Source organism: Oncorhynchus clarkii, chromosome 31 (genome assembly GCF_045791955.1).
Source record: "Oncorhynchus clarkii lewisi isolate Uvic-CL-2024 chromosome 31, UVic_Ocla_1.0, whole genome shotgun sequence".
NCBI lineage: Eukaryota > Metazoa > Chordata > Actinopteri > Salmoniformes > Salmonidae > Oncorhynchus > Oncorhynchus clarkii.
Window position 1 is genome coordinate 22,206,689 of NC_092177.1, and position 27,933 is coordinate 22,234,621.

General features: G+C 45.5%; 1 protein-coding gene across 1 annotated transcript in view; it reads right to left on the reverse strand.

The window, feature by feature from the left end:
- The window catches only part of LOC139390668 (slit homolog 3 protein-like), a 425,054-nt gene that overhangs the window by 373,268 nt on the left and 23,853 nt on the right, over nt 1-27,933 (reverse strand). The gene's annotated exons all lie outside the window — the stretch shown is intronic.

Below are 27,933 nucleotides of genomic sequence, written 5' to 3' on the forward strand. Positions count from 1 at the left end.
AACCAAGAATTCACAAAATGGCGTAGTGATCTAATCCCGGGTGGCGTAGTGGTCTAAGGCACTGCGTCGCATGGGGCCACGCATAATTGGCCCAGCATCTTCCGGGTTAGGAAGGGTTTGACCAGCAGGGATATCCTTGTCTCATCGCGCACTAGCGAATCCTGTGGCGGTCGCAGTGCACGCTGATCAGGTCGCCATTGGTGCGGCTGGCTTCCGGGTTGGATGTGCATTGTGTCAAGAAGCAGTGAGGCTAGGTTGGGTTGTGTTTCGGAGGACGCATGGCTCTCGACCTTCGCCTCTCCCGAGTCCGTACGGGAGTTGCAACGATGAGACAAGACTGTAACTACTACCAATTGGATACCACGAAATTGGAGAGAAAAAAATAAAAAATAAAAATAATTATTTCACAAAATGGGACAAAAATTAAATTGAGATTAGCATGCAGAATTCTGCAAAAATATTCTCTGTGTACAACGTAAAACACCAAATACTGCATGCAGAGCATAATTAGACCGGTACCCGCTAATGATCAAAAACCTGAAAAGAGACTATAAATTCTACAACCACCTAACAGGAAGCGATTCCCAAACCTTCCATAACAAAGCCATCACCTACAGAGAGATGAACCTGGAGAAGAGTCCCCTAAGCAAGCTGGTACTGGGGCTCTGTTCACACTCTGTTCACAAATGGCTCTCGAGAGAAGACAGGCTAAGTGCTCACTGCCCACAAAATGAGGTGCACTTCCTAACCTCCTGCCAAATGTATGACCATATTAGAGATACATATTTCCCTCAGATTACACAGATCCACAAATAATTTGATAAACAAACCCAATTTAATAAAATCCCATATCTACTGGGTGAAATACCACAGTTTGCCATTACAGCAGCAATATTTGTGACCTGTTGCCACAAGAAAAGGGCAACCAGTGAAGAACAAACACCAAAATTCCCTTTTGTACTTTAACTATTTGCACATAATATGACAGAACTATTGTGAGCATAATGTTTACTGTTAATTTTCATTGTTTATTTATTATCTATTTCACTTGCTTCAGCAATGTTAACATATGTTTCCCATGCCAATAAAGCCCTTAAATTGAATTGAATTGAAAGAGAGAGAGATGGATCTAAGAGAAAATAAGAGAAAATAATTATCTCAGTGAGTATTTATCTCTGCAGCCAGTCTCTGTGTATCAGCCAGTCTCTGTGTATCAGCCAGTCTCTGTGTAGCAGCCAGTCTCTGTGTAGCAGCCAGTCTCTGTGTAGCAGCCAGTCTCTGTGTAGCAGCCAGTCTCTCTCTGTGTCGCAGCCAGTCTCTCTCTGTGTCGCAGCCAGTCTCTCTCTGTATCGCAGCCAGTCTCTCTCTGTGTCGCAGCCAGTCTCTCTCTCTGTGTCGCAGCCAGTCTCTCTCTGTGTAGCAGCCAGTCTCTCTCTGTGTAGCAGCCAGTCTCTCTCTGTGTAGCAGCCAGTCTCTCTCTGTGTAGCAGCCACTCTTTGTGTAGCAGCCACTCTTTGTGTAGCAGCCAGTCTCTGTGTGGCAGCCAGTCTCTCTCTCTCACAGTCTCTCTCTGTGTATCAGCCACTCTCTGTGTATCAGCCACTCTCTGTGTATCAGCCACTCTCTGTGTATCAGCCAGTCTCTCTCTGTGTATCAGCCAGTCTCTCTCTGTGTCGCAGCCAGTCTCTCTCTGTGTCGCAGCCAGTCTCTCTCTGTGTCGCAGCCAGTCTCTCTCTGTGTCGCAGCCAGTCTCTCTCTGTGTCGCAGCCAGTCTCTCTCTGTGTAGCAGCCAGTCTCTCTCTGTGTAGCAGCCAGTCTCTCTTTGTGTAGCAGCCAGTCTCTCTTTGTGTAGCAGCCAGTCTCTGTGTGGCAGCCAGTCTCTCTCTCTCACAGTCTCTCTCTGTGTATCAGCCACTCTCTGTGTAGCAGCCAGTCTCTGTGTTAGCAGCCAGTCTCTGTGTTAGCAGCCAGTCTCTGTGTTAGCAGCCAGTCTCTGTGTTAGCAGCCAGTCTCTGTGTTAGCAGCCAGTCTCTGTGTTAGCAGCCAGTCTCTGTGTTAGCAGCCAGTCTCTGTGTAGCAGCCAGTCTCTGTGTAGCTTAAGAGTGAGAAATTACTTGTAACCTGATGGGAGCAAAGTGAAGTGCTGCAGTCTGTCGAGTGTGATTCCTCTCCTGGCTGTAAGAGGGGGCCGAGGAGGTGCTCTGGGACACTGCATTGGGATAATTGCACGCAATGAGGCCCCTCACACCTCTCGCAGGCACGCACGCACGTGCACACACATACACGTATGCACACACACTTATAAGCACACATACACACACACACACACACACACACACACACACACACACACACACACACACACACACAGGCTGGCAGCCTGCTCTAATGCTGTGGCACCCTGGGGACACAACAGTTTACTTACAGTTGGCCAAGTTGCCAATCACAGAGCCCCAGGACGTAATTTTACCTCAACAAGAACAGACTCCTTCCTACAGCATCAACACATTGAGCCATAACGTAAATTCTAAAACCTGGGAAAGAAACACTTCTGCTTGATTATGACCTTCGACTGTCAAACCCAGGTCAGGGCAAATCACAAATGACCCAGTGACCTGTGAGTAAACAAAACAAATGACCCAGTGACCCGTGAGTAAACCAAACAAATGACCCAGTGACCCAAGAGTAAACCAAACAAATGACCCAGTGACCCGTGAAACCAAACAAATGACCCAGTGAGCTGTGAGTAAACCAAACAAATGACCCAGTGACCCATGAAACCAAACAAATAACCCAGTGACCCATGAAACCAAACAAATGACCCAGTGACCAATGAAACCAAACAAATAACCCAGTGACCCGTGAAACTAAACAAATGACCCAATGAACTGTGAGTAAACCAAACAAATGACCCGGTGAACTGTGAGTAAACCAAACAAATGACCCGGCGAACTGTGAGTAATCCAAACAAATGACCCAGTGACCCGTGAAACCAAACACATCCTGTGGTGTTCTAGTGGTTCACTTTACCTCCTCCAATCTCAACTGTCAGTTAATGGACTGGAGCTTTCACTACAGCTGTCTGGCCAGTGTGACACACTACAGCTAGCTGGCCATTGGGAGACACAACAGCTAGCTGTCCAGTGGGAGACACTACAGCTGGCCAGTGGGAGACACTACAGCTAGCTGGCCAGTGGAAGACACAACAATCTCAACTGTCAGTTAATGGACTGATGCTTTCACTACAGCTGTCTGGCCAGTGTGACACACTACAGCTAGCTGGCCATTGGGAGACACAACAGCTAGCTGGCCAGTGGGAGACACTACAGCTAGCTGGCCAGTGGGAGACACTACAGCTAGCTGGCCAGTGAGAGACACAACAGCTAGCTGGCCAGTGAGAGACACTACAGCTAGCTGGCCAGTGGAAGACACTACAGCTAGCTTGCCAGTGGAGGACACAACAGCTAGCTTGCCAGTGGGAGACACAACAGCTAGCTGGCCAGTGGGAGACACAACAGCTAGCTGGCCAGTGGGAGACACAACAGCTAGCTTGCCAGTGGTAGACACAACAGCTAGCTGGCCAGTGGGAGACACAACAGCTAGCTGGCCAGTGGGAGACACAACAGCTAGCTTGCCAGTGGGAGACACTACAGCTAGCTGGCCAGTGGGAGACACTATAACTAGCTGGCCAGTGGAAGACTCAACAGCTAGCTTGCCAGTGGGAGACACTACAGCTAGCTGGCCAGTGGGAGACACTATAACTAGCTGGCCAGTGAAAGACACAACAGCTAGCTGGCCAGTGGGAGACACTACAGCTAGCTTGCCAGTGGGAGACACAACAGCTAGCTGGCGAGTGGGAAACAGTACAGCTAGCTGGCGAGTGGGAAACAGTACAGCTAGCTGGCCAGTGGAAGACACTACAGCTAGCTGGCCAGTGGGAGACACAACAGCTAGCTGGCCAGTGGGAGACACAACAGCTAGCTGGCCAGTGGGAGACACTACAGCTAGCTGGCCAGTGGAAGACACTACAGCTAGCTGGTCATTGGGAGACACAACAGCTAGCTTGCCAGTGGTAGACACAACAGCTAGCTGGCCAGTGGGAGACACAACAGCTAGCTGGCCAGTGGGAAACAGTACAGCTAGCTGGCCAGTGGGAGACAGTACAGCTAGCTGGCCAGTGGGAGACACAACAGCTAGCTGGCCAGTGGGAGACAACAGCTAACTGGCCAGTGGGAAACAGTACAGCTAGCTTGCCAGTGGGAGACACTACAGCTAGCTGGCCAGTGGGAGACACTACAGCTAGCTGGCCAGTGGGAGAAACTACATGGGAAACAATACAGCTAGCTTGCCAGTGGGAGACACTACAGCTAGCTGGTCAGTGGGAGACACAACAGCTAGCTGGCCAGTGGAAGACACTACAGCTGTTTGGACAGTGGGAGACACTACAGCTAGCTGGCCAGTGGGAGACACTACAGCTAGCTGGCCAGTGGGAGATACTACAGCTAGCTTGCCAGTGGGAGACACAACAGCTAGCTGGCCAGTGGGAGACAACAGCTAACTGGCCAGTGGGAAACAGTACAGCTAGCTTGCCAGTGGGAGACACTACAGCTAGCTGGCCAGTGGGAGAAACTACATGGGAAACAATACAGCTAGCTTGCCAGTGGGAGACACTACAGCTAGCTGGCCAGTGGAAGACACTACAGCTGTTTGGCCAGTGGGAGACACTATAGCTAGCTGACCAGTGGGAGACACAACAGCTAGCTGGCCAGTGGGAGACACAACAGCTAGCTTGCCAGTGGGAGACACTACAGCTAGCTGGCCAGTGGGAGACACTACAGCTAGCTTGCCAGTGGGAGACACAACAGCTAGCTGGCCAGTGGGAAACAGTACAGCTAGCTTGCCAGTGGGAGACACTACAGCTAGCTGGCCAGTGGGAGAAACTACATGGGAAACAAAACAGCTAGCTTGCCAGTGGGAGACACTACAGCTAGCTGGCCAGTGGAAGACACAACATCTAGCTGGCCAGTGGAAGACACAACAGCTAGCTGGCCAGTGGGACACACTACAGCTAGCTGGCCAGTGGGAGACACAACAGCTAGCTGGCGAGTGGGAGACACAACAGCTAGCTGGCCAGTGGGAGACACAACAGCTAGCTGGCCAGTGGGAGACACAACAGCTAGCTGGCCAGTGGGAGACACAACAGCTAGCTTGCCAGTGGGAGACACTACAGCTAGTTTGCCAGTGAGAGACACTATAACTAGCTTGCCAGTGGGAGACACAACAGCTAGCTGGCAGTGGAAGACACAACAGCTAGCTGGCCAGTGGGAGACAACAGCTAACTGGCCAGTGGGAAACAGTACAGCTAGCTTGCCAGTGGGAGACACTACAGCTAGCTGGCCAGTGGGAGAAACTACATGGGAAACAATACAGCTAGCTTGCCAGTGGGAGACACTACAGCTAGCTGGCCAGTGGAAGACATTACAGCTGTTTGGCCAGTGGGAGACACTATAGCTAGCTGACCAGTGGGAGACACAACAGCTAGCTGGCCAGTGGGAGACACAACAGCTAGCTGGCCAGTGGGAGACACTACAGCTAGCTTGCCAGTGGAAGACACTACAGCTGTTTGGCCAGTAGGAGACACTATAGCTAGCTGGCCAGTGGGAGACACAACAGCTAGCTGGCCAGTGGGAGAAACTATGCTACAGCAAATAATGAAAAGTGATCGTAAAGCAAGACGACAGTTCTCAATCTCGGCTTCTTCAGTGACCTCGGAGGATAGGATGTTCTCACAGGTTGACCATGGCAGCAGTGTTTGCAGAGCATGGACAGGCCCGAGGAGGCCTGAGGCGATGAGGTTTGCACAACCCTTCACTTTGACACATTTAGAGAGCCAGAGAAGAAGAGAACTGTGTGATTTACGACTGTTGATTGTTTACTCTCACTGACTCCTGGGCCACATGTCACTTTCAGACTGAAGAGCTTTGTCCCTCATTATGCAAGAGCTGTATTTGATCTAGAAATAAAACTGGAACAAACCGTGTTAGCCACATTCCTTTGGGACGATTGGATTGGAACGATGATGACTTTTAAATCATGTAAATTGGTAGTTGACACTTTGTGGGACTTCAGAGGACTGAAGGGATGTTTTGTGAAATCCTGGGGACCTGTAAATACATAGATTTTGATGACAGGAACTTAAATAGTCTGGTCTCAGAGGACAGACTGAGGGTGTCTTAAACAGCAGCCTATTCCCTATATAGTACACTACATTTGACCAGAGCACTGTAGGCCCTGGTAAAAAAGTAGTGCATTATAAAGGGAATAGGGCACCATTGGAACACAGACTGAGTCTCCTTCCTACGCCAGACTCACTTGGCCGCAGACTCAAAGCTGCTTGGGGCCCTCCGGTAGGTCGGTCTCAAATCATTGCTGGCTCTTCCAGGAATCTGGAGCATTAATGAAAGTCATAATTAGAATCAGAAAGCATTTTGCTCAGCTATGTTCAAAATCTAAGGCTTTACACCATGTAATTTGACTTGTTTATCTGCACTAAGCCTAGCATCAGCCCTCTGAGATTTCTAGCTCTGAGTTAACAGAGGACGTCTCACACCTCTTTCTCTCTCCTCTCTTTCTCTCTCACTCTCTCATCTGCCTCTCTATCTTTCCTTTGTGTTGGCAGCACATGCTGTGACGTCCGAGATTGAACTGCATTCCTCTCCCGCCTTCTCAGATCTTCTCTCCACACACACAGCCTGTTTCCCGTCTCTCTGTGCACAATGTTGGATTGAGACCTCCCGGGGTGAAGATGGATTAATGTGACTGGCACAAGCGCAATGAGAGAGGGAGGAATGGAGGGATGGATCTTCCCGTCTGGGTTTGGGAAGGCTGGTCCATGCCAAGACTAGCGGCCTCCGGATCCCACGGGAATCCATGCAGAAAATAGCTGAGATTAAATAATCCTGGATTACAGTTTCCTCTAGTCTAGCTAGATTTAGACAGAGAAAGACCAGAAAACCACTGTTTTCCACAGCGCTGTCAGCCTCTCTCTCTCTCGACACATTGTTAAACCACCATGTCTACCAGACCAGTCCACTCTGACTGCTATCCTATACCAAGGCCATAACTCCAGTCTGTCACATGAAGGGAGGGGTAATCAATCTGGCCTGTCTAGTAGTGGACCAAGCCTGGAAGCACATCCATCAACAGGGTCCCGGTGGTCACTGGTGGCTACAATCAAGCATCCATTCCAGGTCTCTCACAGGAAAAGCACCCAGTCGACTAGATGGCCTGGAACCTAAAGGGTTAATTGGGTAGCCGCTACAGGAAGTGTCAAAGCCTCCTGGGCCCGGGTGGGCAGATGAAGAGAAAATACTTTAGTGGTTGTTGGGTCAGTGCTGATTATCAGCGCCCGTAGCACAGCCATGTCTTACCCTCACACACATTTAAAGACACATGGATCATGTACTGTATTGCTTGCTGTTTGGGGTTTTAGGCTGGGTTTCTGTATAGCACTCTGTGACATCAGCTGATGTAAGGGCTTTATAAATACATTTGATTGATTGATTGATTGATTGACTGTAGGGATCAGCTCTCCTGCTAGGGATCAGCTCTGCTGCTAGGAATCAGCTCTCCTGCTAGGAATCAGCTCTCCTGCTAGGAATCAGCTCTCCTGCTAGGAATCAGCTCTCCTGCTAGGAATCAGCTCTCCTGCTAGGAATCAGCTCTCCTGCTAGGGATCAGCTCTCCAGCTAGGGATCAGCTCTCCAGCTAGGGATCAGCTCTCCAGCTAGGGATCAGCTCTCCAGCTAGGGATCAGCTCTCCAGCTAGGGATCAGCTCTCCAGCTAGGAATCTGCTCTCCAGCTAGGAATCTGCTCTCCAGCTAGGAATCTGCTCTCCAGCTAGGAATCTGCTCTCCAGCTAGGAATCTGCTCTCCAGCTAGAAATCTGCTCTCCTGCTAGGAATCTGCTCTCCTGCTAGGAATCTGCTCTCCTGCTAGGAATCTGCTCTCCTGCTAGGAACCTGCTAGGAATCTGCTCTCCTGCTAGGAATCTGCTCTCCTGCTAGGAATCTGCTCTCCTGCTAGGAATCAGCTCTCCTGCTAGGAATCAGCTCTCCTGCTAGGAATCAGCTCTCTTGTTAGGACATACTAGGTCCTGCCTACACACACACACACACACACACACACACACACACACACACACACACACGTGTGAACACATACAAACACACACACAACACAAACACACCAGACCCCATGACAGTGCCCTGACACCTTTCAAAAACAGTATGACCACATGAGCAGCAGATGCCTGTAGACTGATGTTTAGCAGTCTTAATAGTGCTACAAAGGGAACCTAATCAACTTCACATGTTCCTGGATGTGACTCAGAGCTGATGCACCCCTTGAAAAAATGGGAGAAATGCTAAATATGCTGGAGCCCATTGAGAAAAGAGGCTGAGTAGTGTATGTTTCCCCGGACTACAGCAGGTCCAGTGTAGATGTCGACCGATTATGATTTTTCAACGCCGATACCGATACAGATTATTGGAGAACCAAAAAAAGCAGATACCGATTAATCAGCCAATTTTTTTTTTTTGTAATAATGACAATTACAACTATACTGAATGGACACTCATTTTAACTTAATATAATACATCAATAAAATCTATTTAGCCTCAAGTAAATAATGAAACATGTTCAATTTGGTTTAAATAATGCAAAAACAAAGTGTTGGAGAAGAAAGTAAAAGTGCAATATGTGCCAAGTAAGAAAGCTAACGTTTAAGTTCCTTGCTCAGAACATGAGAACATATGAAAGCTGGTGGTTCCTTTTAACATGAGTCTTCAATATTCCCAGGTAAGAAGTTTTAGGTTGTAGTTATTATAGAAATTATAGGACTATTTTTCTCTATACGATTTGTATTTCATATACCTTTGACTATTGGATGTTCTTATAGGCAATTTAGTATTGCCAGTGTAACAGTACAGCTTCCGTCCCTCTCCTCGCCCCTACCTGTGCTCGAACCAGGAACACATCGACAACAGCCACCCTCGAAGCAGCGTTACCCATGCAGAGCAAGGGGAACAACTACTCCAAGTCTCAGATCGAATGACGTTTGAAACGCTATTAGCGCGCGCTAACTAGCTAGCCATTTCACATCGGTTACACCAGCCTAATCTCGGGAGATGATAGGCTTGAAGTCATAAACAGCGCAATGCTTGAAGCATTGCGAAGAGCTGCTGGCTAAACACACGAAAGTGCTTGTTTGAATGAATGCTTACGAGCCTGCTGGTGCCTACCATCACTCAGTCAGACTGCTCTATCAAATCAGACTTAATTATAACATAATAACACACAGAAATACGAGCCTTTGGTCATTAATGTGGTCGAATCCGGAAACTATCATCTCGAAAACAAAACGTTTATTCTTTCAATGAAATACGGAACCGTTCCATATTTTATCTAACGGGTGGCATCCATAAGTCTTAATATTCCTGTTACATTGCACAACCTTCAATGTTATGTCATAATTACGTACAATTCTGGCAAATTAGTTCGCAACGAGCCAGGCGGCCCAAACTGTTACATATACCCTGACTCTGCATGCAATGAATACAAGAGATGTGACACAATTTCACCTGATAAATATTGCCTGCTAACCTGGATTTCCTTTAACTAAATATGCAGGTTTAAAAATATATACTTCTGTGTATTGATTTTAAGAAAGGTGTTGATGTTTATGGTTAGGTACAACCATGCAACGATTGTGCTTTTTTCGCAAATGCGCTTTTGTTAAAAGTTGGCTGTCTTTGTTAAGAAGAAATGGTCTTCACACAGTTCGCAACAAGCCAGGCGGCCCAAACTGCTGCATATACCCTGACTCTGTTGCAAGAGAAGTGACACATTTTCCATAGTTAAAATAAATTCATGTTAGCAGGCAATATTAACTAAATATGCAGGTTTAAAAATATATACTTGTGTATTGATTTTAAGAAATGCATTGATGTTGGAGCAACGACAGTCCTTTTTCGCGAATGCGCACCGCATCGATTGTATGCAATGCAGGATACGCTAGATAAACTAGTAATATCATCAACCATGTGTAGTTAACTAGTGATTATGATTGATTGATTGATTGCTTTTTATAAGATAAGTTTAATGATAGCTAGCAACTTACCTTGGCTTCTTACTGCATTCGCGTAACAGGCAGGCTCCTCGTGGAGTGCAATGTAAGGCAGGTGGTTAGAGCGTTGGAATAGTTAACCGTAAGGTTGCAAGATTGAATCCCTGAGTTGACAAGGTAAAAATCTGTCTTTCTGCCCCTGAACAAGGCAGTTAACCCACCGTTCCTAGGTCGTCATTGAAAATAAGAATGCATTGTTAAATAAAAGTGTAAAAAATAAAATAAAAAATAAATCGGTGTCCAAAAATATCGATTTCCGATTGTAATGAAAACTTGAAATCGGCCCTAATCGGCCATGCCGATTAATTGGTTGACTTCTAGTCCAGTGCAGCACACATGTCAAATACATCTCTGGCTAACACCTCCGGGATTACAGCCAAAGAAAAACACAGACAGATTAACCCTCTGATTTGCCCCACGTTATACACATTTAGGCCACGATGTGGAGCGACATGTGATGGCAGGGTCAGGGGAAACATGCATGCTCACCTCACCCAACAGCTACTGAACAACAGGCAGCACCCAATACAATCCAGAGGAATGAAGCTAGCTGACTGATCCACTTTTGGTACGAATCAGTCTCTCACTCTCCCTCTCTCTCTCTCTCTCTCTTTCTCTCTCTCCAATTGTAAGATCTCAGTGTGAGAGGAAGGGATATACTGTAGATGCTAGCCTACCCTGGGGTACAGGTTCAGTCTGGCCGTCTCTCACTTTGTGTGGCAGGCAGTGTCATGTCACGGTCCGTCTGCTCCCACCCGCCCTAAGTCTCTTCCAATTACCCCTCCCAAACACACAGGCCGCGCTCCAAACGGCACCCTATTCCTTTTGTAGTAGGGAGAGCCAATAGGGAGAGCTCATAGCACTCTTATCAAAAGTAGTGAACTGTATAGGAAAGGGTCCCATTTGGGACGCAGATTCAAAGAGAGACCCAGGCATGCATCCCTCTGCTCTGTGGTCAGTAGCTATCTAACAGTGAGATAGTTCCCCACCACAGCTAAGAGGGGTGTTAAATACAGCTTGAAGCCCTATTTTCTTTGGGGTTTTATTTGTAAGGTTACCAGTGCTGTCTCAGGCGCATTGGGGGAACGAGGACAATGTCCCAAATAGCACCCTATTCCCTATATAGTGCACTACTTTTGACTAGGCCCATAGGTAGTTCACTATACAGGAAACAGGGTTCATTCAGGACAGAACCGGAGACACTTTCCACTTCACTTCGCTATTTGGCTTTGTGATTAACAGACTCCAGTAAATAAAGACATCCACTATAATAGAGATGGATGATGGAAAAACAGAATAAACCTGGTCCCTGCAGTGACATGTGAAGTAGGAGGACAGGACACTAAGCCGAGCACAGAGTAGACAGGGGATGACCTTCCAAGAGGGTTGTTGTAGCAGCAGATGCCCCCCCCCCCCCCCCCCTACCATGTTCCTGGAGTCAGCTGCTACAGAGACCTTTCTGCCACCTAGCAGGGTGTTTTTCTCATTAGCTCCATGCAGCGATCCGACATGAGGCTCTGTCTCTCTGTGAGTAAGACATGGTACTGTAGTGGACGTGCGCTGGCATGAGGCATCACATGGAAATGTGTTGTGTTTTCAATTCTTTTCCCTTCTCTCTGAATCATGCTCAATGTGTTCCTCTTAAAAAAATGCAATTTTGCTAAAAATATAATGTCTTTATTTTTCTGATCCTGAAAGAAGAGAACAGGGATGGTCATTTGAATCCGCCGAATGACTTCATACTTCGCTTCGCAACAAACCAAACCACATGAAAAGCCAGTCAGTTAGGATTAGCCACTTGACGCTCTGACCAGTTTCTTCTACTTCCCTTCACAGTGTTCCATGTCTGTGTTGTTACTCTAAGCTTCTGATGATAACTGTTCCCACCGCTAATATCTAGCAGTGTTTTCCTCCCAGCACTAATATCTGCCAGTGTTTTTCCTCCCAGCACTAATATCTGCCAGTGTTTTTCCTCCCAGCACTAATATCTGCCAGTGTTTTTTCTCCCAGCACTAATATCTGCCAGTGTTTTTCCTCCCAGCACTAATATCTGCCAGTGTTTTTCCTCCCAGCACTAATATCTGCCAGTGTTTTTCCTCCCAGCGCTAATATCTAGCAGTTTTTCCTCCCAGTGCTAATATCTGCCAGTGTTTTTCCTCCTAGCCCTAATATCTAGCAGTGTTCTTCCTCAAAGCGCTAATATCTGGCAGTGTTTTCCTCCCAGTGCTAATATCTGGCAGTGTTTTTTCTCCTAGCCCTAATATCTAGCAGTGTTTTCCTCCCAGTGCTAATATCTGCCAGTGTTTTTCCTCCTAGCCCTAATATCTGGCAGTGTTTTCCTCCCAGCGCTAATATCTGGCAGTGTTTTCCTCCCAGTGCTAATATCTAGCAGTGTTTTTCCTCCCAGCGCTAATATCTGGCAGTGTTTTCCTACCAGTGCTAATATCTAGCAGTGTTTTTCCTCCCAGCGCTAATATCTGGCAGTGTTTTTCCTCCCAGCGCTAATATCTGGCAGTGTTTTCCTCACAGCGCTATTATCTAGCAGTGTTTTTCCTCCCAGCGCTAATATCTGGCAGTGTTTTTCCTCCCAGTGCTAATATCTAGCAGTGTTTTCCTCTCAGTGCTAATATCTAGCAGTGTTTTTCCTCCCAGCGCTAATATCTAGCAGTGTTTTTCCTCCCAGCGCTAATATCTGGCAGTGTTTTCCTCACAGCGCTAATATCTGGCAGTGTTTTCCTCCCAGTGCTAATATCTGTTAGTGTTTTTCCTCCCAGTGCTAATATCTGGCAGTGTTTTTCCTCCCAGTGCTAATATCTGGCAGTGTTTTTCCTCCCAGTGCTAATATCTAGCAGTGTTTTTACTCTAGGAAAAAAAGTGGGCAGTTTATGTGACCTGTGTTATAATAAACTACTGTGTGTTTGTGGGACCGACTGTCTGCTTTAAAAAAAAATCCAGTCAGTCCATCTCTGTTTGTCTGTCACCACTTGTGGTTTGCACATCATTACTTTAGGCTGCTGATTCTGAGGGGGAGTAGGGGAATTTCCAATATTCCTGCATATGGAAATATGGTACTGGAACTGACCCTGTATATAGCTTCTTACTTTCTCATGTTCTTCTTATATCTTATTTTTTATTTCTCATGTGTTTTTGTTCTATATTGTTATTTCTAGTATTACATTGTTATTGATTACGGCATTGTTGGGTTTAGAGCTTGCAAGAAAGGCATTTCACTGTACTGGTGCAAGTGACATTAAAACTTGAAATTGAAAAGAGGGAGAAAAGAGGAGAAAGGAGGGAGAGAGAAAGAGAAGAAGCTACAGTGTGAAGACCACTCACTCATCTGTCCACCAACCAAGTGCTCCTTTAGTTTTCCCATGGCCTCGAAATCCATCTGCAGTCTGCTCAGGCTCATCGGCTGAGAAACAGATTGACAGCAGAGCCCAGACTAGATTGGTGATTTTACATTCTTCACCAGTAGAAAAGAAGAGGGAAACATATTAAATGGAAGGTAGTGAAACCATGATCTAACTGTGCTGGCTCCTATAAAGCTGAAGAGAGAAATAACATACTGCAACTGTAGGTTGTTTCTATAGAAAAGAAGAGCCATGCATATTCTGCAAGCAGACTACCAGCAGACAGCCATATCCCTTTGGTGTATAAGAATTCAACGCCTGGTTGTTGAGTTTAGCCAAACAACACGACATCTGCAATTAATGCATAACAAGGACTAGAACCACTGGCTGTTCAAAGACACACAAGTTGCACCTACTCTCTCTCTCTCTGAGTAACTCTATGAGTTCCACCAGCATTCCATTGTTGTTTGAAGGAGACCGTGACTAACGCTGTGGACACTGATTACTTTACATCGTAAAAGGCAGCTGTAATTAGCTAGATGACAATTGTCCATGGTAATAAAAAAGGCTACTGTGGAGTCAGTGTGAATGAGCTGAGCCCACTGAGGCTTGCTGCTCTCTCGTTAAAGTGACCGTAGCACCCTTCTCTGCATGCCGTCTCATTCCAATAAACCAAGTTCACTTTAATGAGAGTTCCACCGCTCATCCCCTCTGAGATGATCTGGTGAGCATCCCAAATGGCACCCTATTTCCCATGCAGTGCACTAATTCTGACCAGGGCCCATAGAGAATGGAGGGGCATTTCGGACTCACCCTGATCACCATGGTCCCTGACTCACTGGACTATCACCTCTTTGCTGTGGCGACTGGTGACCACTGCACAACTTTTGTGACCTAACCAGGCATTACAAAACCAGCCCAAACGGTGATGATGTCTCAAGGTTAGAGTGATTCCCAGTCTGACAACAAGCCTCCTGTCACCAGAGTGATTCCCAGTCTGACAACAAGCCTCCTGTCACCAGAGTGATTCCCAGTCTGACCACAAGCCTCCTGTCACCAGAGTGATTCCCAGTCTGACCACAAGCCTCCTGTCACCAGAGTGATTCCCAGTCTGACCACAAGCCTCCTGTCACACACGGGCAGTGGAGGATGGCGAAGGGATGATGGTTAAAATGTAGCAAGCGGCTGACAGTAGACACTTCTGTCTGAGTGAGTGATGATGCATGTACAAAGAGGTTGACAAAACCGACAGGCATGTTTGTCCAACGCAAATTTGGATGTTCCGGTAAACATTGCACCCCGAGGCAATGGGCATCGACTCACTTCGAGAGCAGATAGGAGCGTGGAGAAGACACAGTCCAGGAGAGGCAGGCAGGATGTTGCCGGTGCTTTAATATGTCAGTGTTTGTTTTCGCTCCCCTGTGCCTAGATGCACATTGCATAAGGAAAAAGTACATTCTGAAGCTCAGCTCTGTGTTTAGTTCACACTTACAAAAACAAACCCACCTTCTGCCAGCAAGGTCAGAGTTGACGAGGGAGGTATAGCAACACGGAGCCTTGGAAAAATTCTCAGCCTAAGCAAAGCTAAAGCACTTGTATATGACTTTCATATTTTAACATACACAATCCCCCATAATGCCTTTCAATGTGTCAAGGGGTACCAAGCGATGTACTGAAAGATGTTTTAATATCTCATGTTACATGCCCACCACCCCCATCGTACTTCCTCAATAGCTTGAGTAAATACAAGTATATAAATATCTATACGTTTTTAAATGGCTTCAAAGCACACTGTATTTACCGGAAGCATGTTTACATCTGGCGTCACTATTCATGTGGCTGTCTCTCTCAAGAGGATGCTCAGTGAGATTCTGATATAGCTACAGACTACAGACAGACCGACAACAAAACAGAGTTTACATTAGGTACCGCGGTTCACCTGCCATACATGGAAATAAGATATGCGAACAGAGAAAGTGAGGTTGACACAGAGAGAATGGGAAAGAGAGAGAGAGAAAGAGAGAGAGAGAGAGAGAGAGAGAGAGAGAGAGAGAGAGAGAGAGAGAGAGAGAGAGAGAGAAAGAAAGAAAGCCCCCCTCATCCCTTAATGGAACCTAAGCACCAGACATTACAGCCTCTTCTCTGCCTCAGAATGGTTGTGTGTGTGACAGAGGCCAGCTCCTGCAGTAAAGTTTCCACCAGCACCGTGAACCCTGTCTGCAGTACTAACAGTGGCCCCAGCTGGCATGTTTCCTGTCTTCAGTGCTAACAGTGGCACATTTTAGAGTGGATTTTTATTGTCCCCAGCACAAGGTGCACCTGTGTAATGATCATGCTGTTTAATCAGCTTCTTGATATGCCAAACCTGTCAGGTGGATGGATTATCTTGGCAAAGGAGGAATGCTCACTAACAGAGGGGAATAAGCTTTTTGTGCATATGGAACATTTTTGGGATCTTTTATTTCAGCTCATGAAACATAGGACCGACACAACTTGTGGCGTTTATATTTTTGTTCAGTATATATTCAGTAGATGTAAATACATGAATGACTTTGTATATCTCAATCTTTTCTATGTCTTGAATATTTTATGAGAAAACATAACCATTGTGTGCTTAAAACCCAGACCCTAGCAGCCATGTTAAAAGTCCCCTCAAGAAAAATGTTGGTAAAATTTAAAACTGATTATTTTCCTCCATGAGAAAAGCAGTCAACAAAAGGTCCATTCTCTTCTGCTCACAATGTAGAGGATATCTTGGTTTTTCCCTGTCCAACTTTCCAAAGACATGTCTGTTTTTGATTACGCCTCAAATGTGAATCTTAATTGTGATTAAACAAACATTGTGTGAGTGCTGTTGGCTGCTAACCAAGCTCATCCATAGCCTGTATCCCACTAAATGCAGATTGTGGGGGCTGTTTTGTAAGACTTCAGTGCGGCTTTCGACATTATTGATCATAGTCTGCTTTGAGTAAAGCCAGTGTGTCTATAAATGCAGATGACTCAACACATGATAACACAGCAGCTACTACAGCAGCTGAAATGACTGCAACACTTAAAGAGCTGCAGGTAGTTTCAGAATGGGTGGCAATAAATAAGTTTCTCCCAAATATAAAAAAAAACTAAAAGCATTGTATTTGGGACAAATCGTTCACTAAACCCTAACTGTCAACTAAATATTGTAATAAATAATGTGGAAATTGAGCAAGTTGAGGTGACTGAACTGCTTGGAGTAACCCTGGATTGTAAACTGTCATGGTCAAAACATATTGATACAACAGTAGCCAAGATGGGGAGAAGTCTGTCCATAATAAAACATTGCTCTACCCAAGTTTTGTCACACCTGGACTAATGTTCAGTCATGTGGTCAGGTGCCACAAAGAGGGAAAATTGCAATTGGGTCAAAACAGGGTAGCACGGTTGGGCCTTGGATGTACACAGAGAGCTAACATGTCAATCTCCTGGCTCAAAGTGGAGGAGAGATTGACTCCATCACTACTTTTATTCATGAGACATGTTGAATGCACCGAGCTGTCTGTCTAAACTACTGGCACACAGCTCGGACACCCATGCATACCCCACAAGACATGTCACAAGAGGTCTCTTCACAGTCCCCAAGTCCAGAACAGACTATAGGAGACACACAGTACTACAAAGAGCCATGACTACATGAAACTCTATTCCACATCAAGTAACTGATGGAAGCAGTACAATTTGATTAAAGAACTGATAAAAATACACCCTACGGAACAGCAGGGACTGTGAAGCAACACAAACATAGGCACAGACACATGCATACACACATGATAACATACGCACTATACACACACGTACACATGGATGTTGTGTTGTAGATATGCGGTAGTGGAGTAGGGGCCTGAGGGCACACACTTAATGTGTTGTGAAATCTGTTGGGAATGTATTGTAGTGTTTGTGAAATTGCTGGATTCGAGGAAGAGTTGGTGCAGCCTTGGCATGAACTAATGGGGATCCATAGTAAATACAAATGCAAATGGGTCAGAACAAGCTATTAACAGTATCAAAATATACAGTTGAAAAGCTACCTATTATTACATGTTTTCTTACTTTAATTTGGACATTCAATTGCTAACACATGTATCTTTGCTATTTCAGTACACACCACATTGCATAGCCTCTCACCCACTAGCTTTTAACTTTAGAGTGGTAAGGTGTTGCTGCTGGCAACTTTAGAATGGTAAGGTGTTGCTGCTGGTACCTTTAGAGTGGAAAGGTGTTGCTGCTGGTAACTTTAGAATGGTAAGGTGTTGCTGCTGGTAACTTTAGAATGGTAAGGTGTTGCTGCTGGTAACATTAGAGTGGGAAGGTGTTGCTGCTGGTAACTTTAGAATGGTAAGGTGTTGCTGCTGGTAAGTTTAGAATGGTAAGGTGTTGCTGCTGGTAACTTTAGAGTGGTAAGGTGTTGCTGCTGGTAACTTCAGAGTGGTAAGGTGTTGCTGCTGGTAACTTTAGAGTGGTAAGGTGTTGCTGCTGGTAACTTTAGAGTGGTAAGGTATTGCTTCTGGTAACTTTAGAGTGGTAAGGTGTTGCTGCTGGTAACTTTAGAGTGGTAAGGTATTGCTGCTGGTAACTTTAGAGTGGTAAGGTGTTGCTGCTGGTAACTTTAGAGTGGTAAGGTATTGCTACTGGTAACGTTAGAGTGGTAAAGTGTTGCTGCTGGTAACTTTAGAGTGGTAAGGTGTTGCTGCTGGTAACTTTAGAGTGGTAAGGTGCTGCTGGTAACTTTGAGACATGTTGGCTGCCGAAGCCAAACTAGCTCCACGGTACTCACATCACAAAGCTCTCCCCAGCAAACATTCCTTTCTCTGCTCCTTGCAGGGATAAATGCTTAGGTGGAACAATGCTGTGGGATGCCAGATTTCACATTGCCAAGTATAAACTGTTTAATTTATTTGTTAATTCCTTCTGTCAGCAGAAACCAAAGCGGTCATGTGAGCAGCAGCATCCTCCGGTGGGATCTGTGTTAGATCTGCCTACATGTAGTTTAGCCTTCGAATTTCCAGATACTTGACAGGGTTAACTACTGCTAGCAATGACTAGAAACAGCAGGGGGGCGGAGATAGAGAGCTAGAGAGAGCTACAGAGAGATTGAGAGCGAGAGTGAGAGAGAGAAAGAAAAATGAGAGAGAGAGAGATACTGTAGAAAGAGGAGGAGTGTACTAATTAACAGATCTCCTGTTGGAGCTTAATTGGCTATATTAAGTTTCACTGTTGGATCTTGTCTTGTGGGACCTCCCACCTAGCCGACAGCTTCCACTCAGAACACTTTTACACTTCACTCTCTGCATACTAACTAACTCATTGTGGAAAACACAAAAATAAAACAATATCATTGACAAAAATAAATAAAAAGAGCTCAGTATCTACCAACAGGCTGTGTCTCGGCCGGTTGTCATTCGCTCAGCAGCAGAGCTCCAAAGTCTTTGTAGCTTGTATTTATCTAAATATGTATTTGTAGCTTATATTTATATAAATATGTATTTGTAGCTTATATTTATATAAATATGTATTTGTAGCTTATATTTATATAAATATGTATTTGTAGCTTGTATTTATCTAAATATGTATTTGTAGCTTATATTTATATAAATATGTATTTGTAGCTTGTATTTATTTAAATATGTATTTGTAGCTTGTATTTATCTAAATATGTATTTGTAGCTTGTATTTATATAAATATGTATTTGTAGCTTATATTTATCTAAATATGTATTTGTAGCTTGTATTTATCTAAATATGTATTTGTAGCTTATATTTATCTCAATATGTATTTGTAGCTTGTATTTATCTCAATATGTATTTGTAGCTTGTATTTATCTAAATATGTATTTGTAGCTTATATTTATCTAAATATGTATTTGTAGCTTGTATTTATCTAAATATGTATTTGTAGCTTGTATTTATCTAAATATGTATTTGTAGCTTGTATTTATATAAATATGTATTTTTAGTAAATCACAAAGCTGTCTGGCCTCTAGAAACTGGCGGAGTGCAGCCCTATTTTGGGAGACATTTGGCTTGTATTCTGGGAGAGCTTTGTTTCTCTGTAAAAACAAGGACCTACTGGCGGAGCTGCATGACAGGACTCCATGGTTTATGTGTTTGGGACATATTGAATTATTAGGCAGCTATTGCAGGCAGAAAGAGCATTATGGTCAGGAAGTACACAGCCACACAACCTGTTCGCCAGCTTAACAGCTTTATAACACTGATACGAAGCTTGGCGCGGTGCTACACGGTACTCCACGTCTGTCTGTTCTGCAGGGTTTGGTTTAAAGCACCATGCTTTAACACAGAGGAGAGGAATATGAAAAAGCTCCACCTGGTGCCTCCGTGTGTTAGCTAAATCACTCCTCGTCCAACAGGAACAAACAGAGAGACGGACCAGGCGTGAGAAGCCAAAAGTTGGTAAGTTCTTTGTTTCTCATAAATATGAAGTGCCGTGAAAACCAAGCTAACCGGAGCTGGAGTGATTGGAAAACACGGAGTAATGGGAAAACACAGAGTGATGGAAAACACAGAGTGATGTATAAAACAAAGTAATTTGGAAAACACAGAGTGATGGAAAACACAGAGTGATGGAAAACACAGAGTGATGGAAAACACAGAGTGATGGAAAACACAGAGTGATGGATAAAACAAAGTAATGGGAAAACACAGAGTGATGGAAAACACAGAGTGATGGGAAAACACAGAGTGATGGAAAACACAGAGTGATGGGAAAACACAGAGTGATGGAAAACACAGAGTGATGGGAAAACACAGAGTGATGGGAAAACACAGAGTGATGGGAAAACACAGAGTGATGGGAAACACAGAGTGATGGGAAACACAGAGTGATGGGAAAACACAGAGTGATGGGAAAACACAGAGTGATGGATAAAACAAAGTATTGGGAAAACACAGAGTGATGGGAAAACACAGAGTGATGGATAAAACAAAGTATTGGGAAAACACAGAGTGATGGGAAAACACAGAGTGATGGGAAAACACAGAGTGACGGATAAAACAAAGTATTGGGAAAACACAGAGTGATGTATAAAACAAAGTATTGGGAAAACACAGAGTGATGGATAAAACAAAGTATTGGGAAAACACAGAGTGATGGATAAAACAAAGTATTGGGAAAACACAGAGTGATGGATAAAACAAAGTATTGGGAAAACACAGAGTGATGGAAAACACAGAGTGATGGGAAAACACAGAGTGATGGAAAACACAGAGTGATGGGAAAACACAGAGTGATGGAAAACACAGAGTGATGGGAAAACACAGAGTGATGGGAAAACACAGAGTGATGGGAAAACACAGAGTGATGGGAAACACAGAGTGATGGGAAACACAGAGTGATGGGAAAACACAGAGTGATGGGAAAACACAGAGTGATGGATAAAACAAAGTATTGGGAAAACACAGAGTGATGGGAAAACACAGAGTGATGGATAAAACAAAGTATTGGGAAAACACAGAGTGATGGGAAAACACAGAGTGATGGGAAAACACAGAGTGACGGATAAAACAAAGTATTGGGAAAACACAGAGTGATGTATAAAACAAAGTATTGGGAAAACACAGAGTGATGGATAAAACAAAGTATTGGGAAAACACAGAGTGATGGATAAAACAAAGTATTGGGAAAACACAGAGTGATGTATAAAACAAAGTATTGGGAAAACACAGAGTGATGTATAAAACAAAGTATTGGGAAAACACGGAGTGATTAAAAAAAAGGAGTAATGTGAAAACACGGAGTGATGGGAAAAACACGGAGTGATCAGACAACAACGTGGTGATGGGAAACCACAGGGTGAAGAAAAACCACGTGGTGAAGAGAAACCACGGGGTGAAGAAAAACCACGAGGTGATGGGAAACCACGGAGTGAAGAGAAACCACGGGGTGAAGAGAAACCATGGGGTGATGGGAAACCACGGAGTGAAGAGAAACCACGGGGTGAAGAGAAACCACGGGGTGAAGAGAAACCACGGGGTGAAGAGAAACCACGGGGTGAAGAGAAACCACGGGGTGAAGAGAAACCACGGGGTGATGGGAAACCACGGAGTGAAGAGAAACCACGGGGTGAAGAGAAACCACGGGGTGAAGAGAAACCACGGGGTGAAGAGAAACCACGGGGTGAAGAGAAACCACGGGGTGAAGAGAAACCACGGGGTGAAGAGAAACCATGGGGTGATGGGAAACCACGGAGTGAAGAGAAACCATGGGGTGAAGAAAAACCATGGGGTGATGGGAAACCACGGAGTGAAGAGAAACCACGGGGTGAAGAGAAACCATGGGGTGATGGGAAACCACGGAGTGAAGAGAAACCACGGGGTGAAGAGAAACCATGGGGTGAAGAGAAACCACGGAGTGAAGAGAAACCTGGGGTGAAGAGAAACCATGGGGTGATGGGAAACCACGGAGTGAAGAGAAACCACGGGGTGAAGAGAAACCATGGGGTGATGGGAAACCACGGGGTGAAGAGAAACCACGGGGTGAAGAGAAACCACGGGGTGAAGAGAAACCACGGGGTGAAGAGAAACCAAGGGGTGAAGAGAAACCACGGGGTGAAGAGAAACCACGGGGTGAAGAGAAACCATGGGGTGATGGGAAACCACAGAGTGAAGAGAAACCATGGGGTGATGGGAAACCACGGAGTGAAGAGAAACCACGGGGTGAAGAGAAACCATGAGGTGATGGGAAACCACGGAGTGAAGAGAAACCACGGGTGAAGAGAAACCATGGGGTGATGGGAAACCACGGAGTGAAGAGAAACCATGGGGTGAAGAGAAACCATGGGGTGAAGAGAAACCACGGAGTGAAGAGAAACCACAGAGTGAAGAGAAACCACGGGGTGAAGAGAAACCATGGGGTGATGGGAAACCACGGAGTGAAGAGAAACCACAGGGTGAAGAGAAACCATGGGGTGATGGGAAACCACGGAGTGAAGAGAAACCACGGAGTGAAGAGAAACCACGGGGTGAAGTGAAACCATGGGGTGAAGAGAAACCACGGAGTGAAGAGAAACCACTGAGTGAAGAGAAACCACGGGGTGATGGGAAACCACGGGGTGAAGAGAAACCACGGGGTGAAGAGAAACCACGGGGTGAAGAGAAACCACGGAGTGAAGATAAACCACGAGGTGATGGGAAACCACGGAGTGAAGAGAAACCACGGGTGAAGAGAAACCACGGGTGAAGAGAAACCATGGGGTGATGGGAAACCACGGAGTGAAGAGAAACCACTGGTGAAGAGAAACCATGGGGTGAAGAGAAACCACGGAGTGAAGAGAAACCACGGAGTGAAGAGAAACCACGGGGTGAAGAGAAACCATGGAGTGAAGAGAAACCACGGGGTGAAGAGAAACCACGGGGTGAAGAGAAACCACGGAGTGAAGAGAAACCACAGAGTGAAGAGAAACCACGGAGTGAAGAGAAACCACGGAGTGAAGAGAAACCATGGGGTGATGGGAAACCATGGGGTGAAGAGAAACCACGGGTGAAGAGAAACCACGGAGTGAAGAGAAACCATGGAGTGAAGAGAAACCACGGGGTGAAGAGAAACCACGAGGTGATGGGAAACCACGAGGTGATGGGAAACCACGGAGTGAAGAGAAACCACGGGTGAAGAGAAACCACAGGTGAAGAGAAACCACGGGGTGATGGGAAACCACGGAGTGAAGAGAAACCACGGAGTGAAGAGAAACCACGGGGTGAAGAGAAACCACGGGGTGATGGGAAACCACGGAACGATTCATGACACACAAAACTATTTTGGGCAGACGATAGTGGTGTTTGGGAGGGGTGGGGGTGTAGCTGGCCAGTTCCCAGCCTCTAGCATCAGATTACTCCTTCTTCTGGCATAATTAATCACAAGGAGTTTCTGCGGAGTATTGAAACTTACAATACCATCACCACACTACACCAGTAACTACTCTCTACACCAGCTAACTGCTCTCTACATTACCACACTACACCAGCTAACTGCTCTCTACATTACCACACTACACTACTGACCGTAGCCTTCAGACCAGCTAACTGCTCTCTACATTACCACACTACACTACTGACCGTAGCATTCAGACCAGCTAACTGCTCTCTACATTACCACACTACACTACTGGCCGTAGTATTCAGACCAGCTAACTGCTCTCTACATTACCACACTGCACTACTGGCCGTAGTATTCAGACCAGCTAACTGCTCTCTACATTACTACACTACACTACTGACCGTAGCATTCAGACCAGCTAACTGCTCTCTACATTACCACACTACTCTACTGACCTACTGACCGTAGTATTCAGACCAGCTAACTGCTCTCTACATTACCACACTACACTACTGGCCGTAGTATTCAGACCAGCTAACTGCTCTCTACATTACCACACTGCACTACTGGCCGTAGTATTCAGACCAGCTAACTGCTCTCTACATTACTACACTACACTACTGACCGTAGCATTCAGACCAGCTAACTGCTCTCTACATTACCACACTACTCTGCTGACCTACTGACCGTAGCATTCAGACCAGCTAACTGCTCTCCACATTACCACACTACACTACTGACCGTAGCATTCAGACCAGCTAACTGCTCTCTACATTACCACACTACACTACTGGCTGTAGTATTCAGACCAGCTAACTGCTCTCTACTCAGAAACGGATAATTGGTCACCAAGATTACAGACCGGACTCTCAATTGACCAGAGAGGGTGCATAACCCCCCCCCCCTCACCCATACACACCAATCACATGCAACCTGAGCAGGGTATAATGGCAGGAGGTGGTTGAGTCCCATGGGTATCGCTGACTGAAACATCCTGCATTCAAACGCTACAGTGCAGCCCAGCACCGTGCAGCGACCGGCCAGGAGGAAGTGGAGTTAATATGGGGGGCCCACTCCCAGTCACCATTAATAAATAGGAGCAGGCATCTTCATGGCCTTCCACTAATTCTTAATTTGCTTTCCATTAGCAATCAGGATGAAGAGCGGCTGTCAGTTCAGAGGAGGAGGATAGAGATACAGAGCAGAGAGAGCGAGAGAGAGAGAAAGAGAGAAAGAAAGAGAGAAAGAAAGAATGAAAGAAAGAGAGAGAGAGAGAGCGAGAGAAAGACCACAGCTCACACAGACAGACAGTGCTCTGCAGAGCTGCAGTCTCAGTCCTGTAACTCTAACCGCATTCCTTCCAGGCAGAGCGGACCTGCACAGGGAGCGCTGACCACCACCACTATCTCTCAACTCATCTATTATGCATGTGTTTGCATGATGGCACATTCACATCAGAGTTCACCGGACTGACAGGACATACCATCTTTCTATTCTCTTCACTTCCACTCCCCTGTCCGCCTGTCTTAACTCCTTCTTCTCCAGCTAAATTCATGAACCCAGCTATTACCTTAATCTGAACCGCCCCAAACCAGCAGAATGTTTCTGGAAATGCTGGTCAGCGCGAAGGGAGAGGGCGAGGGCCGGACTCACATCGAATAACCCTGTCGGAATGTGATGAGCTGAGTATGCTTTCTACAGCTGCCCTGGTCTGGCCGGTCCGAGCAGGGTTTTTTATTTTTTTACCAGGGTTAGGGGTTAGGCAATTCATATCGCAGGGGAGCCTTCATTACAGACTAGTTTAGACAGCAAAACGTCACCGGATAAAACCCTCAAAAAACTTTGGTGGAAAACTTCAGATTTGCTGATGGTAAAAAGATAAGAACAGAGAGATTTACAGTATTTGCTTTGGACTTTGTCCATTCTTTCCACTCCATAGAAACTGTCTGGGATTGTAAAGGATGACTTATAAATTAATTGCCAGTTATGCTTTTAGGTGGAGCAGCATGGGGAGGAGAGGAAATGAAACTGTAATTCTCAACAAGTGTTTCTTAGACAGCATTGATAGCCCAGAGGAGAAATACAAACTGCTAATAATTAGACGCAGTTGATGTAAAGAGAGTCTAATTTATTTAAACAGAGCAATGACTGCTGTCGTGAAATACAGATCAAACCATCACCACAACATTAAGCCGCAGAGGGAGAACAAAGAGATCATGAATTCATATCTGGAGTAATCTCCAAAACAATGAAGGGAACAAGTACATTTCGAAAGGGATTCGGTTGTTATCTGGCAGTTTAAATCTCTTTTTGCATAATGGAAACATTTCGCAGAGAACAAAACAACCCACTAAACCTGAGTTAATAGAGAAGTTTAAACCCCATAGCTGTCCTCAGTTAATAGAGAAGTTTAAACGCCAACGCAGTCCTCAGTTAATAGAGAAGTTTAAACCCCAACGCTGCTCCTCAGTTAATAGAGAAGTTTAAACCCCAACGCTGTCCTCAGTTAATAGAGAAGTTTAAACGCCAACGCTGTCCTCAGTTAATAGAGAAGTTTAAACGCCAACGCTGTCCTCAGTTAATAGAGAAGTTTAAACCCCAACGCTGTCCTCAGTTAATAGAGAAGTTTAAACCCCAACGCTGTCCTCAGTTAATAGAGAAGTTTAAACCACAACGCTGCTCCTCAGTTAATAGAGAAGTTTAAACCACAACGCTGCTCCTCAGTTAATAGAGAAGTTTAAACCCCAACGCTGCTCCTCAGTTAATAGAGAAGTTTAAACCCCAACGCTGTCCTCAGTTAATAGAGAAGTTTAAACCCCAACGCTGCTCCTCAGTTAATAGAGAAGTTTAAACCCCACTAAACCTCAGTTAATAGAGAAGTTTAAACCCCAACGCTGTCCTCAGTTAATAGAGAAGTTTAAACCACAACGCTGCTCCTCAGTTAATGGAGAAGTTTAAACCCCACTAAACCTCAGTTAATAGAGAAGTTTAAACCCCACTAAACCTCAGTTAATAGAGAAGTTTAAACCCCACTAAACCTCAGTTAATAGAGAAGTTTAAACCCCAACGCTGTCCTCAGTTAATAGAGAAGTTTAAACCACAACGCTGCTCCTCAGTTAATGGAGAAGTTTAAACCCCACTAAACCTCAGTTAATAGAGAAGTTTAAACCCCACTAAACCTCAGTTAATAGAGAAGTTTAAACCCCACTAAACCTCAGTTAATAGAGAAGTTTAAACCCCACTAAACCTCAGTTAATAGAGAAGTTTAAACCCCAACGCTGTCCTCAGTTAATAGAGAAGTTTAAACCCCAACGCTGCTCCTCAGTTAATAGAGAAGTTTAAACCACAACGCTGCTCCTCAGTTAATGGAGAAGTTTAAACCCCACTAAACCTCAGTTAATAGAGAAGTTTAAACCCCACTAAACCTCAGTTAATAGAGAAGTTTAAACCCCAACGCTGTCCTCAGTTAATAGAGAAGTTTAAACCCCAACGCTGCTCCTCAGTTAATAGAGAAGTTTAAACCACAACGCTGCTCCTCAGTTAATGGAGAAGTTTAAACCCCACTAAACCTCAGTTAATAGAGAAGTTTAAACCCCACTAAACCTCAGTTAATGGAGAAGTTTAAACCCCACTAAACCCCAGTTAATAGAGAAGTTTAAACCACAACGCTGCTCCTCAGTTAATAGAGAAGTTTAAACCCCACTAAACCTCAGTTAATAGAGAAGTTTAAACCCCTTATCTGTTTCACCCAGGGCCAACCTGTTTCACCCAGGGCCAACCTGTTCCACCCAGGGCCAACCTGTTCCACCCAGGGCCAACCTGTTTCACCCAGGGCCAACCTGTTTCACCCAGGGCCAACCTGTTTCACCCAGGGCCAACCTGTTCCACCCAGGGCCAACCTGTTCCACCCAGGGCCAACCTGTTCCACCCAGGGCCAACCTGTTCCACCCAGGGCCAAACTGTGGGCCAAACTGTTCCACCCAGTGCCAACCTGTTCCACCCAGGGCCAACCTGTTCCACCCAGGGCCAAACTGTTTCACGCAGGGCCAAACTGTTCCACCCAGGGCCAAACTGTGGGCCAAACTGTTCCACCCAGGGCCAACCTGTTTCACCCAGGGCCAACCTGTTTCACCCAGGGCCAACCTGTTTCACCCAGGGCCAACCTGTTTCACCCAGGGCCAACCTGAGTGAGAGTGTTTCTCAGAGGACTAGCTCTAGTATTCCGACAGCAAGGCTAACAACTGCGGTGTCACCTGGCCACACATTCAAAGGACTCTGCGAAATGAATATTCAGGAATTCAAATTCTGCAATGTCCCCCTCCGGTCCAAGGAAAACATTCCCCATAGCACGCCTTCACCTCATGGATAGGAGTACAGAGCGAGGCTGTGTCACCTTATGTCTTACAAATACAACCCAAATAAAAGCCCAACATCTGTGGGGTTAAAGAATAATAACACAGTGACCGCGTACCTCCTCTCCTCTTTCAAATGTATGGGAAGCTTAATATTTGAGCAGCACACCCCCTTCCAG